Genomic DNA, 17,277 nt, shown 5'->3' on the forward strand with positions numbered 1-17,277 from the left:
TTGCATCACTTTAATTTACTTTCAAGCTGACATGCTCAAATGTGAAGTGCAGTGATTAATAAAAAAAACTATCTGTTAGCACCTGGGAATAGCAGATGCTGTAGGTATTTGTTGCATCACTTTAATTTACTCTGCAACTGACATGCTTCTATGTGAAGTGCATAGATTAAATAGAAATATTTTTGCACCAGGGAATAGCAGGTGCTCTAAGATTTTATTGCATTCCTTTAATTTATGTTCAAGCTATCATGCTCAAATTTGAAGTGCAGTGAATCATTAAATCAAACTATCTGTTAGTTTTTATTGCATCACTTTAATTTACTTTCAAGCTGACATGCTCAATTGTGAAGTGCAGTGATTAATAAAAAAAACTATCTGTTAGCACCTGGGAATAGCAGATGCTGTAGGTATTTGTTGCATCACTTTAATTTACTTTCAAGCTGACATGCTTCTATGTGCAGTGCACAGAATAAATAGAAATCTTTTTGCACCAGGGAATAGCAGGTGCTGTAAGATTTTATTGCATCCCTTTAATTTATGTTCAAGCTATCATGCTCAAATTTGAAGTGCAGTGAATCATTAAGTCAAACTATCTGTTAGCAACTGGGAATAGCAGATGCTGTAGGTATTTGTTGCATCACTTTAATTTATGTTCAAGCTATCATGCTCAAATTTGAAGTGCAGTGAATCATTAAATCAAACTATCTGTTAGCACCTGGGAATAGCAGATGCTGTAAGTTTTTATTGCATCACTTTAATTTACTCTCCAACTGACATGCGTGAATGTGAAGTGCAGTGATTAATAATAAATCTGTCTGTTAGTGCCTCTGAATCCCAGATGTTGTAAGCTTTTATTGCATCATTTTAATTTACTTTCAAGCTAACATTCTAGAATGTCAAGTGCAGTGATTAAATAAAAAAAATTGTCAGATTGGTCTTTGATCATATTTGCTATGAATAGGCAATTAGAGTAAGTGTTTAAGGCTTACGGCCACACCAGTTTGAGAACGCCCAATCTCATCTGACCTTTGAAACTAAGCAAATTTGGACCTGGATAGTACTGAGGTGGGACCCTACCTAGGAATACCAGCTGCTGTAGGCTTTTCTTGCATCACTTTAATTTACTTTCAAGCTGACATGCTCAAATGTGAAGTGCAGTGATTAATAAAAAAAACTATCTGTTAGCACCTGGGAATAGCAAATGCTGTAGGTATTTGTTGCATCACTTTAATTTACTCTGCAACTGACATGCTTCTATGTGAAGTGCATAGATTAAATAGAAATATTTTTGCACCAGGGAATAGCAGGTGCTCTAAGATTTTATTGCATTCCTTTAATTTATGTTCAAGCTATCATGCTCAAATTTGAAGTGCAGTGAATCATTAAATCAAACTATCTGTTAGTTTTTATTGCATCACTTTAATTTACTTTCAAGCTGACATGCTCAATTGTGAAGTGCAGTGATTAATAAAAAAAACTATCTGTTAGCACCTGGGAATAGCAGATGCTGTAGGTATTTGTTGCATCACTTTAATTTACTTTCAAGCTGACATGCTTCTATGTGCAGTGCACAGAATAAATAGAAATCTTTTTGCACCAGGGAATAGCAGGTGCTGTAAGATTTTATTGCATCCCTTTAATTTATGTTCAAGCTATCATGCTCAAATTTGAAGTGCAGTGAATCATTAAGTCAAACTATCTGTTAGCAACTGGGAATAGCAGATGCTGTAGGTATTTGTTGCATCACTTTAATTTATGTTCAAGCTATCATGCTCAAATTTGAAGTGCAGTGAATCATTAAATCAAACTATCTGTTAGCACCTGGGAATAGCAGATGCTGTAAGTTTTTATTGCATCACTTTAATTTACTCTCCAACTGACATGCGTGAATGTGAAGTGCAGTGATTAATAATAAATCTGTCTGTTAGTGCCTCTGAATCCCAGATGTTGTAAGCTTTTATTGCATCATTTTAATTTACTTTCAAGCTAACATTCTAGAATGTCAAGTGCAGTGATTAAATAAAAAAAATTGTCAGATTGGTCTTTGATCATATTTGCTATGAATAGGCAATTAGAGTAAGTGTTTAAGGCTTACGGCCACACCAGTTTGAGAACGCCCAATCTCATCTGACCTTTGAAACTAAGCAAATTTGGACCTGGATAGTACTGAGGTGGGACCCTACCTAGGAATACCAGCTGCTGTAGGCTTTTCTTGCATCACTTTAATTTACTTTCAAGCTGACATGCTCAAATGTGAAGTGCAGTGATTAATAAAAAAAACTATCTGTTAGCACCTGGGAATAGCAAATGCTGAAGGTATTTGTTGCATCACTTTAATTTACTCTGCAACTGACATGCTTCTATGTGAAGTGCATAGATTAAATAGAAATCTTTTTGCACCAGGGAATAGCAGGTGCTCTAAGATTTTATTGCATTCCTTTAATTTATGTTCAAGCTATCATGCTCAAATTTGAAGTGCAGTGAATCATTAAATCAAACTATCTGTTAGTTTTTATTGCATCACTTTAATTTACTTTCAAGCTGACATGCTCAATTGTGAAGTGCAGTGATTAATAAAAAAAACTATCTGTTAGCACCTGGGAATAGCAGATGCTGTAGGTATTTGTTGCATCACTTTAATTTACTTTCAAGCTGACATGCTTCTATGTGCAGTGCACAGAATAAATAGAAATCTTTTTGCACCAGGGAATAGCAGGTGCTGTAAGATTTTATTGCATCCCTTTAATTTATGTTCAAGCTATCATGCTCAAATTTGAAGTGCAGTGAATCATTAAGTCAAACTATCTGTTAGCAACTGGGAATAGCAGATGCTGTAGGTATTTGTTGCATCACTTTAATTTATGTTAAAGCTATCATGCTCAAATTTGAAGTGCAGTGAATCATTAAATCAAACTATCTGTTAGCACCTGGGAATAGCAGATGCTGTAGGTATTTGTTGCATCACTTTAATTTACTCTGCAACTGACATGCTTCTATCTGAAGTGCACAGATTAAATAGAAATCTTTTTGCACCAGGGAATAGCAGGTGCTGTAAGATTTTATTGTATCCCTTTAATTTATGTTCAGGCTATCAGGCTCAAATTTGAAGTGCAGTGAATCATTAAATCAAACTATCTGTTAGCACCTGGGAATAGCAGATGCTGTAAGTTTTTATTGCATCACTTTAATTTACTCTCCAACTGACAAGCGTGAATGTGACGTGCAGTGATTAATAAAAAATCTGTCTGTTAGTGCCTCTGAATCCCAGATGTTGTAAGCTTTTATTGCATCATTTTAATTTACTTTCAAGCTAACATTCTAGAATGTCAAGTGCAGTGATTAAATAAAAAAAATTGTCAGATTGGTCTTTGATCATATTTGCTATGAATAGGCAATTAGAGTAAGTGTTTAAGGCTTACGGCCACACCAGTTTGAGAACGCCCAATCTCATCTGACCTTTGAAACTAAGCAAATTTGGACCTGGATAGTACTGAGGTGGGACCCTACCTAGGAATACCAGCTGCTGTAGGCTTTTCTTGCATCACTTTAATTTACTTTCAAGCTGACATGCTCAAATGTGAAGTGCAGTGATTTATAAAAAAAACTATCTGTTAGCACCTGGGAATAGCAAATGCTGTAGGTATTTGTTGCATCACTTTAATTTACTCTGCAACTGACATGCTTCTATGTGAAGTGCATAGATTAAATAGAAATCTTTTTGCACCAGGGAATAGCAGGTGCTCTAAGATTTTATTGCATTCCTTTAATTTATGTTCAAGCTATCATGCTCAAATTTGAAGTGCAGTGAATCATTAAATCAAACTATCTGTTAGTTTTTATTGCATCACTTTAATTTACTTTCAAGCTGACATGCTCAATTGTGAAGTGCAGTGATTAATAAAAAAAACTATCTGTTAGCACCTGGGAATAGCAGATGCTGTAGGTATTTGTTGCATCACTTTAATTTACTTTCAAGCTGACATGCTTCTATGTGCAGTGCACAGAATAAATAGAAATCTTTTTGCACCAGGGAATAGCAGGTGCTGTAAGATTTTATTGCATCCCTTTAATTTATGTTCAAGCTATCATGCTCAAATTTGAAGTGCAGTGAATCATTAAGTCAAACTATCTGTTAGCAACTGGGAATAGCAGATGCTGTAGGTATTTGTTGCATCACTTTAATTTATGTTCAAGCTATCATGCTCAAATTTGAAGTGCAGTGAATCATTAAATCAAACTATCTGTTAGCACCTGGGAATAGCAGATGCTGTAGGTATTTGTTGCATCACTTTAATTTACTCTGCAACTGACATGCTTCTATCTGAAGTGCACAGATTAAATAGAAATCTTTTTGCACCAGGGAATAGCAGGTGCTGTAAGATTTTATTGTATCCCTTTAATTTATGTTCAGGCTATCAGGCTCAAATTTGAAGTGCAGTGAATCATTAAATCAAACTATCTGTTAGCACCTGGGAATAGCAGATGCTGTAAGTTTTTATTGCATCACTTTAATTTACTCTCCAACTCACATGCGTGAATGTGAGTGCAGTGATTAATAAAAAATCTGTCTGTTAGTGCCTCTGAATCCCAGATGTTGTACGCTTTTATTGCATCATTTTAATTTACTTTCAAGCTAACATTCTAGAATGTCAAGTGCAGTGATTAAATAAAAAAAATTGTCAGATTGGTCTTTGATCATATTTGCTATGAATAGGCAATTAGAGTAAGTGTTTAAGGCTTACGGCCACACCAGTTTGAGAACGCCCAATCTCATCTGACCTTTGAAACTAAGCAAATTTGGACCTGGATAGTACTGAGGTGGGACCCTACCTAGGAATACCAGCTGCTGTAGGCTTTTCTTGCATCACTTTAATTTACTTTCAAGCTGACATGCTCAAATGTGAAGTGCAGTGATTAATAAAAAAAACTATCTGTTAGCACCTGGGAATAGCAGATGCTGTAGGTATTTGTTGCATCACTTTAATTTACTCTGCAACTGACATGCTTCTATGTGAAGTGCATAGATTAAATAGAAATATTTTTGCACCAGGGAATAGCAGGTGCTCTAAGATTTTATTGCATTCCTTTAATTTATGTTCAAGCTATCATGCTCAAATTTGAAGTGCAGTGAATCATTAAATCAAACTATCTGTTAGTTTTTATTGCATCACTTTAATTTACTTTCAAGCTGACATGCTCAATTGTGAAGTGCAGTGATTAATAAAAAAAACTATCTGTTAGCACCTGGGAATAGCAGATGCTGTAGGTATTTGTTGCATCACTTTAATTTACTTTCAAGCTGACATGCTTCTATGTGCAGTGCACAGAATAAATAGAAATCTTTTTGCACCAGGGAATAGCAGGTGCTGTAAGATTTTATTGCATCCCTTTAATTTATGTTCAAGCTATCATGCTCAAATTTGAAGTGCAGTGAATCATTAAGTCAAACTATCTGTTAGCAACTGGGAATAGCAGATGCTGTAGGTATTTGTTGCATCACTTTAATTTATGTTCAAGCTATCATGCTCAAATTTGAAGTGCAGTGAATCATTAAATCAAACTATCTGTTAGCACCTGGGAATAGCAGATGCTGTAGGTATTTGTTGCATCACTTTAATTTACTCTGCAACTGACATGCTTCTATCTGAAGTGCACAGATTAAATAGAAATCTTTTTGCACCAGGGAATAGCAGGTGCTGTAAGATTTTATTGTATCCCTTTAATTTATGTTCAGGCTATCAGGCTCAAATTTGAAGTGCAGTGAATCATTAAATCAAACTATCTGTTAGCACCTGGGAATAGCAGATGCTGTAAGTTTTTATTGCATCACTTTAATTTACTCTCCAACTGACAAGCGTGAATGTGACGTGCAGTGATTAATAAAAAATCTGTCTGTTAGTGCCTCTGAATCCCAGATGTTGTAAGCTTTTATTGCATCATTTTAATTTACTTTCAAGCTAACATTCTAGAATGTCAAGTGCAGTGATTAAATAAAAAAAATTGTCAGATTGGTCTTTGATCATATTTGCTATGAATAGGCAATTAGAGTAAGTGTTTAAGGCTTACGGCCACACCAGTTTGAGAACGCCCAATCTCATCTGACCTTTGAAACTAAGCAAATTTGGACCTGGATAGTACTGAGGTGGGACCCTACCTAGGAATACCAGCTGCTGTAGGCTTTTCTTGCATCACTTTAATTTACTTTCAAGCTGACATGCTCAAATGTGAAGTGCAGTGATTAATAAAAAAAACTATCTGTTAGCACCTGGGAATAGCAAATGCTGTAGGTATTTGTTGCATCACTTTAATTTACTCTGCAACTGACATGCTTCTATGTGAAGTGCATAGATTAAATAGAAATCTTTTTGCACCAGGGAATAGCAGGAGCTCTAAGATTTTATTGCATTCCTTTAATTTATGTTCAAGCTATCATGCTCAAATTTGAAGTGCAGTGAATCATTAAATCAAACTATCTGTTAGTTTTTATTGCATCACTTTAATTTACTTTCAAGCTGACATGCTCAATTGTGAAGTGCAGTGATTAATAAAAAAAACTATCTGTTAGCACCTGGGAATAGCAGATGCTGTAGGTATTTGTTGCATCACTTTAATTTACTTTCAAGCTGACATGCTTCTATGTGCAGTGCACAGAATAAATAGAAATCTTTTTGCACCAGGGAATAGCAGGTGCTGTAAGATTTTATTGCATCCCTTTAATTTATGTTCAAGCTATCATGCTCAAATTTGAAGTGCAGTGAATCATTAAGTCAAACTATCTGTTAGCAACTGGGAATAGCAGATGCTGTAGGTATTTGTTGCATCACTTTAATTTATGTTCAAGCTATCATGCTCAAATTTGAAGTGCAGTGAATCATTAAATCAAACTATCTGTTAGCACCTGGGAATAGCAGATGCTGTAGGTATTTGTTGCATCACTTTAATTTACTCTGCAACTGACATGCTTCTATCTGAAGTGCACAGATTAAATAGAAATCTTTTTGCACCAGGGAATAGCAGGTGCTGTAAGATTTTATTGTATCCCTTTAATTTATGTTCAGGCTATCAGGCTCAAATTTGAAGTGCAGTGAATCATTAAATCAAACTATCTGTTAGCACCTGGGAATAGCAGATGCTGTAAGTTTTTATTGCATCACTTTAATTTACTCTCCAACTCACATGCGTGAATGTGAGTGCAGTGATTAATAAAAAATCTGTCTGTTAGTGCCTCTGAATCCCAGATGTTGTACGCTTTTATTGCATCATTTTAATTTACTTTCAAGCTAACATTCTAGAATGTCAAGTGCAGTGATTAAATAAAAAAAATTGTCAGATTGGTCTTTGATCATATTTGCTATGAATAGGCAATTAGAGTAAGTGTTTAAGGCTTACGGCCACACCAGTTTGAGAACGCCCAATCTCATCTGACCTTTGAAACTAAGCAAATTTGGACCTGGATAGTACTGAGGTGGGACCCTACCTAGGAATACCAGCTGCTGTAGGCTTTTCTTGCATCACTTTAATTTACTTTCAAGCTGACATGCTCAAATGTGAAGTGCAGTGATTAATAAAAAAAACTATCTGTTAGCACCTGGGAATAGCAGATGCTGTAGGTATTTGTTGCATCACTTTAATTTACTCTGCAACTGACATGCTTCTATGTGAAGTGCATAGATTAAATAGAAATATTTTTGCACCAGGGAATAGCAGGTGCTCTAAGATTTTATTGCATTCCTTTAATTTATGTTCAAGCTATCATGCTCAAATTTGAAGTGCAGTGAATCATTAAATCAAACTATCTGTTAGTTTTTATTGCATCACTTTAATTTACTTTCAAGCTGACATGCTCAATTGTGAAGTGCAGTGATTAATAAAAAAAACTATCTGTTAGCACCTGGGAATAGCAGATGCTGTAGGTATTTGTTGCATCACTTTAATTTACTTTCAAGCTGACATGCTTCTATGTGCAGTGCACAGAATAAATAGAAATCTTTTTGCACCAGGGAATAGCAGGTGCTGTAAGATTTTATTGCATCCCTTTAATTTATGTTCAAGCTATTATGCTCAAATTTGAAGTGCAGTGAATCATTAAGTCAAACTATCTGTTAGCAACTGGGAATAGCAGATGCCGTAGGTATTTGTTGCATCACTTTAATTTATGTTCAAGCTATCATGCTCAAATTTCAAGTGCAGTGAATCATTAAATCAAACTATCTGTTAGCACCTGGGAATAGCAGATGCTGTAGGTATTTGTTGCATCACTTTAATTTACTCTGCAACTGACATGCTTCTATCTGAAGTGCACAGATTAAATAGAAATCTTTTTGCACCAGGGAATAGCAGGTGCTGTAAGATTTTATTGTATCCCTTTAATTTATGTTCAGGCTATCAGGCTCAAATTTGAAGTGCAGTGAATCATTAAATCAAACTATCTGTTAGCACCTGGGAATAGCAGATGCTGTAAGTTTTTATTGCATCACTTTAATTTACTCTCCAACTGACATGCGTGAATGTGAAGTGCAGTGATTAATAAAAAATCTGTCTGTTAGTGCCTCTGAATCCCAGATGTTGTAAGCTTTTATTGCATCATTTTAATTTACTTTCAAGCTAACATTCTAGAATGTCAAGTGCAGTGATTAAATAAAAAAAATTGTCAGATTGGTCTTTGATCATATTTGCTATGAATAGGCAATTAGAGTAAATGTTTAAGGCTTACGGCCACACCAGTTTGAGAACGCCCAATCTCATCTGACCTTTGAAACTAAGCAAATTTGGACCTGGATAGTACTGAGGTGGGACCCTACCTAGGAATACCAGCTGCTGTAGGCTTTTCTTGCATCACTTTAATTTACTTTCAAGCTGACATGCTCAAATGTGAAGTGCAGTGATTAATAAAAAAAACTATCTGTTAGCACCTGGGAATAGCAAATGCTGTAGGTATTTGTTGCATCACTTTAATTTACTCTGCAACTGACATGCTTCTATGTGAAGTGCATAGATTAAATAGAAATCTTTTTGCACCAGGGAATAGCAGGTGCTGTAAGATTTTATTGCATCCCTTTAATTTATGTTCAAGCTATTATGCTCAAATTTGAAGTGCAGTGAATCATTAAGTCAAACTATCTGTTAGCAACTGGGAATAGCAGATGCCGTAGGTATTTGTTGCATCACTTTAATTTATGTTCAAGCTATCATGCTCAAATTTGAAGTGCAGTGAATCATTAAATCAAACTATCTGTTAGCACCTGGGAATAGCAGATGCTGTAGGTATTTGTTGCATCACTTTAATTTACTCTGCAACTGACATGCTTCTATCTGAAGTGCACAGATTAAATAGAAATCTTTTTGCACCAGGGAATAGCAGGTGCTGTAAGATTTTATTGTATCCCTTTAATTTATGTTCAGGCTATCAGGCTCAAATTTGAAGTGCAGTGAATCATTAAATCAAACTATCTGTTAGCACCTGGGAATAGCAGATGCTGTAAGTTTTTATTGCATCACTTTAATTTACTCTCCAACTGACATGCGTGAATGTGAAGTGCAGTGATTAATAATAAATCTGTCTGTTAGTGCCTCTGAATCCCAGATGTTGTAAGCTTTTATTGCATCATTTTAATTTACTTTCAAGCTAACATTCTAGAATGTCAAGTGCAGTGATTAAATAAAAAAAATTGTCAGATTGGTCTTTGATCATATTTGCTATGAATAGGCAATTAGAGTAAGTGTTTAAGGCTTACGGCCACACCAGTTTGAGAACGCCCAATCTCATCTGACCTTTGAAACTAAGCAAATTTGGACATGGATAGTACTGAGGTGGGACCCTACCTAGGAATACCAGCTGCTGTAGGCTTTTCTTGCATCACTTTAATTTACTTTCAAGCTGACATGCTCAAATGTGAAGTGCAGTGATTAATAAAAAAAACTATCTGTTAGCACCTGGGAATAGCAGATGCTGTAGGTATTTGTTGCATCACTTTAATTTACTCTGCAACTGACATGCTTCTATGTGAAGTGCATAGATTAAATAGAAATATTTTTGCACCAGGGAATAGCAGGTGCTCTAAGATTTTATTGCATTCCTTTAATTTATGTTCAAGCTATCATGCTCAAATTTGAAGTGCAGTGAATCATTAAATCAAACTATCTGTTAGTTTTTATTGCATCACTTTAATTTACTTTCAAGCTGACATGCTCAATTGTGAAGTGCAGTGATTAATAAAAAAAACTATCTGTTAGCACCTGGGAATAGCAAATGCTGTAGGTATTTGTTGCATCACTTTAATTTACTCTGCAACTGACATGCTTCTATGTGAAGTGCATAGATTAAATAGAAATCTTTTTGCACCAGGGAATAGCAGGTGCTCTAAGATTTTATTGCATTCCTTTAATTTATGTTCAAGCTATCATGCTCAAATTTGAAGAGCAGTGAATCATTAAATCAAACTATCTGTTAGTTTTTATTGCATCACTTTAATTTACTTTCAAGCTGACATGCTCAATTGTGAAGTGCAGTGATTAATAAAAAAAACTATCTGTTAGCACCTGGGAATAGCAGATGCTGTAGGTATTTGTTGCATCACTTTAATTTACTTTCAAGCTGAAATGCTTCTATGTGCAGTGCACAGAATAAATAGAAATCTTTTTGCACCAGGGAATAGCAGGTGCTGTAAGATTTTATTGCATCCCTTTAATTTATGTTCAAGCTATCATGCTCAAATTTGAAGTGCAGTGAATCATTAAGTCAAACTATCTGTTAGCAACTGGGAATAGCAGATGCTGTAGGTATTTGTTGCATCACTTTAATTTATGTTCAAGCTATCATGCTCAAATTTGAAGTGCAGTGAATCATTAAATCAAACTATCTGTTAGCACCTGGGAATAGCAGATGCTGTAGGTATTTGTTGCATCACTTTAATTTACTCTGCAACTGACATGCTTCTATCTGAAGTGCACAGATTAAATAGAAATCTTTTTGCACCAGGGAATAGCAGGTGCTGTAAGATTTTATTGTATCCCTTTAATTTATGTTCAGGCTATCAGGCTCAAATTTGAAGTGCAGTGAATCATTAAATCAAACTATCTGTTAGCACCTGGGAATAGCAGATGCTGTAAGTTTTTATTGCATCACTTTAATTTACTCTCCAACTGACATGCGTGAATGTGCGTGCAGTGATTAATAAAAAATCTGTCTGTTAGTGCCTCTGAATCCCAGATGTTGTACGCTTTTATTGCATCATTTTAATTTACTTTCAAGCTAACATTCTAGAATGTCAAGTGCAGTGATTAAATAAAAAAAATTGTCAGATTGGTCTTTGATCATATTTGCTATGAATAGGCAATTAGAGTAAGTGTTTAAGGCTTACGGCCACACCAGTTTGAGAACGCCCAATCTCATCTGACCTTTGAAACTAAGCAAATTTGGACCTGGATAGTACTGAGGTGGGACCCTACCTAGGAATACCAGCTGCTGTAGGCTTTTCTTGCATCACTTTAATTTACTTTCAAGCTGACATGCTCAAATGTGAAGTGCAGTGATTAATAAAAAAAACTATCTGTTAGCACCTGGGAATAGCAGATGCTGTAGGTATTTGTTGCATCACTTTAATTTACTCTGCAACTGACATGCTTCTATGTGAAGTGCATAGATTAAATAGAAATATTTTTGCACCAGGGAATAGCAGGTGCTCTAAGATTTTATTGCATTCCTTTAATTTATGTTCAAGCTATCATGCTCAAATTTGAAGTGCAGTGAATCATTAAATCAAACTATCTGTTAGTTTTTATTGCATCACTTTAATTTACTTTCAAGCTGACATGCTCAATTGTGAAGTGCAGTGATTAATAAAAAAAACTATCTGTTAGCACCTGGGAATAGCAGATGCTGTAGGTATTTGTTGCATCACTTTAATTTACTTTCAAGCTGACATGCTTCTATGTGCAGTGCACAGAATAAATAGAAATCTTTTTGCACCAGGGAATAGCAGGTGCTGTAAGATTTTATTGCATCCCTTTAATTTATGTTCAAGCTATTATGCTCAAATTTGAAATGCAGTGAATCATTAAGTCAAACTATCTGTTAGCAACTGGGAATAGCAGATGCCGTAGGTATTTGTTGCATCACTTTAATTTATGTTCAAGCTATCATGCTCAAATTTGAAGTGCAGTGAATCATTAAATCAAACTATCTGTTAGCACCTGGGAATAGCAGATGCTGTAGGTATTTGTTGCATCACTTTAATTTACTTTCAAGCTGACATGCTTCTATGTGCAGTGCACAGATTAAATAGAAATCTTTTTGCACCAGGGAATAGCAGGTGCTGTAACATTTTATTGCATCCCTTTTATTTATGTTCAAGCTATCATGCTCAAATGTGAAGTGCAGTGAATCATTAAGTCAAACTATCTTTTAGCAACTGGGAATAGCAGATGCTGTAGGTATTTGTTGCATCACTTTAATTTATGTTCAAGCTATCATGCTCAAATGTGAAGTGCAGTGAATCATTAAATCAAACTATCTGTTAGCACCTGGGAATAGCAGATGCTGTAGGTATTTGTTGCATCACTTTAATTTACTCTGCAACTGACATGCTTCTATCTGAAGTGCACAGATTAAATAGAAATCTTTTTGCACCAGGGAATAGCAGGTGCTGTAAGATTTTATTGTATCCCTTTAATTTATGTTCAGGCTATCAGGCTCAAATTTGAAGTGCAGTGAATCATTAAATCAAACTATCTGTTAGCACCTGGGAATAGCAGATGCTGTAAGTTTTTATTGCATCACTTTAATTTACTCTCCAACTGACATGCGTGAATGTGAAGTGCAGTGATTAATAAAAAATCTGTCTGTTAGTGCCTCTGAATCCCAGATGTTGTAAGCTTTTATTGCATCATTTTAATTTACTTTCAAGCTAACATTCTAGAATGTCAAGTGCAGTGATTAAATAAAAAAAATTGTCAGATTGGTCTTTGATCATATTTGCTATGAATAGGCAATTAGAGTAAATGTTTAAGGCTTACGGCCACACCAGTTTGAGAACGCCCAATCTCATCTGACCTTTGAAACTAAGCAAATTTGGACCTGGATAGTACTGAGGTGGGACCCTACCTAGGAATACCAGCTGCTGTAGGCTTTTCTTGCATCACTTTAATTTACTTTCAAGCTGACATGCTCAAATGTGAAGTGCAGTGATTAATAAAAAAAACTATCTGTTAGCACCTGGGAATAGCAAATGCTGTAGGTATTTGTTGCATCACTTTAATTTACTCTGCAACTGACATGCTTCTATGTGAAGTGCATAGATTAAATAGAAATCTTTTTGCACCAGGGAATAGCAGGTGCTGTAAGATTTTATTGCATCCCTTTAATTTATGTTCAAGCTATTATGCTCAAATTTGAAGTGCAGTGAATCATTAAGTCAAACTATCTGTTAGCAACTGGGAATAGCAGATGCCGTAGGTATTTGTTGCATCACTTTAATTTATCTTCAAGCTATCATGCTCAAATTTGAAGTGCAGTGAATCATTAAATCAAACTATCTGTTAGCACCTGGGAATAGCAGATGCTGTAGGTATTTGTTGCATCACTTTAATTTACTCTGCAACTGACATGCTTCTATCTGAAGTGCACAGATTAAATAGAAATCTTTTTGCACCAGGGAATAGCAGGTGCTGTAAGATTTTATTGTATCCCTTTAATTTATGTTCAGGCTATCAGGCTCAAATTTGAAGTGCAGTGAATCATTAAATCAAACTATCTGTTAGCACCTGGGAATAGCAGATGCTGTAAGTTTTTATTGCATCACTTTAATTTACTCTCCAACTGACATGCGTGAATGTGAAGTGCAGTGATTAATAATAAATCTGTCTGTTAGTGCCTCTGAATCCCAGATGTTGTAAGCTTTTATTGCATCATTTTAATTTACTTTCAAGCTAACATTCTAGAATGTCAAGTGCAGTGATTAAATAAAAAAAATTGTCAGATTGGTCTTTGATCATATTTGCTATGAATAGGCAATTAGAGTAAGTGTTTAAGGCTTACGGCCACACCAGTTTGAGAACGCCCAATCTCATCTGACCTTTGAAACTAAGCAAATTTGGACATGGATAGTACTGAGGTGGGACCCTACCTAGGAATACCAGCTGCTGTAGGCTTTTCTTGCATCACTTTAATTTACTTTCAAGCTGACATGCTCAAATGTGAAGTGCAGTGATTAATAAAAAAAACTATCTGTTAGCACCTGGGAATAGCAGATGCTGTAGGTATTTGTTGCATCACTTTAATTTACTCTGCAACTGACATGCTTCTATGTGAAGTGCATAGATTAAATAGAAATATTTTTGCACCAGGGAATAGCAGGTGCTCTAAGATTTTATTGCATTCCTTTAATTTATGTTCAAGCTATCATGCTCAAATTTGAAGTGCAGTGAATCATTAAATCAAACTATCTGTTAGTTTTTATTGCATCACTTTAATTTACTTTCAAGCTGACATGCTCAATTGTGAAGTGCAGTGATTAATAAAAAAAACTATCTGTTAGCACCTGGGAATAGCAAATGCTGTAGGTATTTGTTGCATCACTTTAATTTACTCTGCAACTGACATGCTTCTATGTGAAGTGCATAGATTAAATAGAAATCTTTTTGCACCAGGGAATAGCAGGTGCTCTAAGATTTTATTGCATTCCTTTAATTTATGTTCAAGCTATCATGCTCAAATTTGAAGTGCAGTGAATCATTAAATCAAACTATCTGTTAGTTTTTATTGCATCACTTTAATTTACTTTCAAGCTGACATGCTCAATTGTGAAGTGCAGTGATTAATAAAAAAAACTATCTGTTAGCACCTGGGAATAGCAGATGCTGTAGGTATTTGTTGCATCACTTTAATTTACTTTCAAGCTGAAATGCTTCTATGTGCAGTGCACAGAATAAATAGAAATCTTTTTGCACCAGGGAATAGCAGGTGCTGTAAGATTTTATTGCATCCCTTTAATTTATGTTCAAGCTATCATGCTCAAATTTGAAGTGCAGTGAATCATTAAGTCAAACTATCTGTTAGCAACTGGGAATAGCAGATGCTGTAGGTATTTGTTGCATCACTTTAATTTATGTTCAAGCTATCATGCTCAAATTTGAAGTGCAGTGAATCATTAAATCAAACTATCTGTTAGCACCTGGGAATAGCAGATGCTGTAGGTATTTGTTGCATCACTTTAATTTACTCTGCAACTGACATGCTTCTATCTGAAGTGCACAGATTAAATAGAAATCTTTTTGCACCAGGGAATAGCAGGTGCTGTAAGATTTTATTGTATCCCTTTAATTTATGTTCAGGCTATCAGGCTCAAATTTGAAGTGCAGTGAATCATTAAATCAAACTATCTGTTAGCACCTGGGAATAGCAGATGCTGTAAGTTTTTATTGCATCACTTTAATTTACTCTCCAACTGACATGCGTGAATGTGCGTGCAGTGATTAATAAAAAATCTGTCTGTTAGTGCCTCTGAATCCCAGATGTTGTACGCTTTTATTGCATCATTTTAATTTACTTTCAAGCTAACATTCTAGAATGTCAAGTGCAGTGATTAAATAAAAAAAATTGTCAGATTGGTCTTTGATCATATTTGCTATGAATAGGCAATTAGAGTAAGTGTTTAAGGCTTACGGCCACACCAGTTTGAGAACGCCCAATCTCATCTGACCTTTGAAACTAAGCAAATTTGGACCTGGATAGTACTGAGGTGGGACCCTACCTAGGAATACCAGCTGCTGTAGGCTTTTCTTGCATCACTTTAATTTACTTTCAAGCTGACATGCTCAAATGTGAAGTGCAGTGATTAATAAAAAAAACTATCTGTTAGCACCTGGGAATAGCAGATGCTGTAGGTATTTGTTGCATCACTTTAATTTACTCTGCAACTGACATGCTTCTATGTGAAGTGCATAGATTAAATAGAAATATTTTTGCACCAGGGAATAGCAGGTGCTCTAAGATTTTATTGCATTCCTTTAATTTATGTTCAAGCTATCATGCTCAAATTTGAAGTGCAGTGAATCATTAAATCAAACTATCTGTTAGTTTTTATTGCATCACTTTAATTTACTTTCAAGCTGACATGCTCAATTGTGAAGTGCAGTGATTAATAAAAAAAACTATCTGTTAGCACCTGGGAATAGCAGATGCTGTAGGTATTTGTTGCATCACTTTAATTTACTTTCAAGCTGACATGCTTCTATGTGCAGTGCACAGAATAAATAGAAATCTTTTTGCACCAGGGAATAGCAGGTGCTGTAAGATTTTATTGCATCCCTTTAATTTATGTTCAAGCTATTATGCTCAAATTTGAAATGCAGTGAATCATTAAGTCAAACTATCTGTTAGCAACTGGGAATAGCAGATGCCGTAGGTATTTGTTGCATCACTTTAATTTATGTTCAAGCTATCATGCTCAAATTTGAAGTGCAGTGAATCATTAAATCAAACTATCTGTTAGCACCTGGGAATAGCAGATGCTGTAGGTATTTGTTGCATCACTTTAATTTACTTTCAAGCTGACATGCTTCTATGTGCAGTGCACAGATTAAATAGAAATCTTTTTGCACCAGGGAATAGCAGGTGCTGTAACATTTTATTGCATCCCTTTTATTTATGTTCAAGCTATCATGCTCAAATGTGAAGTGCAGTGAATCATTAAGTCAAACTATCTTTTAGCAACTGGGAATAGCAGATGCTGTAGGTATTTGTTGCATCACTTTAATTTATGTTCAAGCTATCATGCTCAAATTTGAAGTGCAGTGAATCATTAAATCAAACTATCTGTTAGCACCTGGGAATAGCAGATGCTGTAGGTATTTGTTGCATCACTTTAATTTACTCTGCAACTGACATGCTTCTATCTGAAGTGCACAGATTAAATAGAAATCTTTTTGCACCAGGGAATAGCAGGTGCTGTAAGATTTTATTGTATCCCTTTAATTTATGTTCAGGCTATCAGGCTCAAATTTGAAGTGCAGTGAATCATTAAATCAAACTATCTGTTAGCACCTGGGAATAGCAGATGCTGTAAGTTTTTATTGCATCACTTTAATTTACTCTCCAACTGACATGCGTGAATGTGAAGTGCAGTGATTAATAAAAAATCTGTCTGTTAGTGCCTCTGAATCCCAGATGTTGTAAGCTTTTATTGCATCATTTTAATTTACTTTCAAGCTAACATTCTAGAATGTCAAGTGCAGTGATTAAATAAAAAAAATTGTCAGATTGGTCTTTGATCATATTTG

At 35.2% G+C, this 17,277-nt stretch overlaps 12 pseudogenes; all 12 read left to right on the plus strand.

Moving 5' to 3' along the window:
* The first annotated feature begins 983 nt into the window (after positions 1–983).
* On the plus strand, positions 984–1,102 carry LOC145645746 (5S ribosomal RNA; annotated as a pseudogene).
* Positions 1,103–2,089: 987 nt separating this feature from the next.
* LOC145645747 (5S ribosomal RNA) lies at positions 2,090–2,208 on the plus strand (annotated as a pseudogene).
* Positions 2,209–3,413: 1,205 nt separating this feature from the next.
* Positions 3,414–3,532, plus strand: LOC145645748 (5S ribosomal RNA; annotated as a pseudogene).
* A 1,204-nt stretch (positions 3,533–4,736) lies between these two features.
* On the plus strand, positions 4,737–4,855 carry LOC145645749 (5S ribosomal RNA; annotated as a pseudogene).
* Positions 4,856–6,060: 1,205 nt separating this feature from the next.
* On the plus strand, positions 6,061–6,179 carry LOC145645750 (5S ribosomal RNA; annotated as a pseudogene).
* Positions 6,180–7,383: 1,204 nt separating this feature from the next.
* LOC145645752 (5S ribosomal RNA) lies at positions 7,384–7,502 on the plus strand (annotated as a pseudogene).
* A 1,205-nt stretch (positions 7,503–8,707) lies between these two features.
* On the plus strand, positions 8,708–8,826 carry LOC145645753 (5S ribosomal RNA; annotated as a pseudogene).
* Positions 8,827–9,728: 902 nt separating this feature from the next.
* Positions 9,729–9,847, plus strand: LOC145646164 (5S ribosomal RNA; annotated as a pseudogene).
* Positions 9,848–11,354: 1,507 nt separating this feature from the next.
* On the plus strand, positions 11,355–11,473 carry LOC145645754 (5S ribosomal RNA; annotated as a pseudogene).
* A 1,535-nt stretch (positions 11,474–13,008) lies between these two features.
* Positions 13,009–13,127, plus strand: LOC145645755 (5S ribosomal RNA; annotated as a pseudogene).
* Positions 13,128–14,029: 902 nt separating this feature from the next.
* On the plus strand, positions 14,030–14,148 carry LOC145646165 (5S ribosomal RNA; annotated as a pseudogene).
* Positions 14,149–15,655: 1,507 nt separating this feature from the next.
* LOC145645756 (5S ribosomal RNA) lies at positions 15,656–15,774 on the plus strand (annotated as a pseudogene).
* The last annotated feature ends 1,503 nt before the right edge of the window (positions 15,775–17,277 follow it).

This window comes from Electrophorus electricus, chromosome 13 (genome assembly GCF_041902795.1).
Source record: "Electrophorus electricus isolate QZ-2024a chromosome 13, ASM4190279v1, whole genome shotgun sequence".
NCBI classification, from domain to species: Eukaryota; Metazoa; Chordata; class Actinopteri; order Gymnotiformes; family Gymnotidae; genus Electrophorus; species Electrophorus electricus.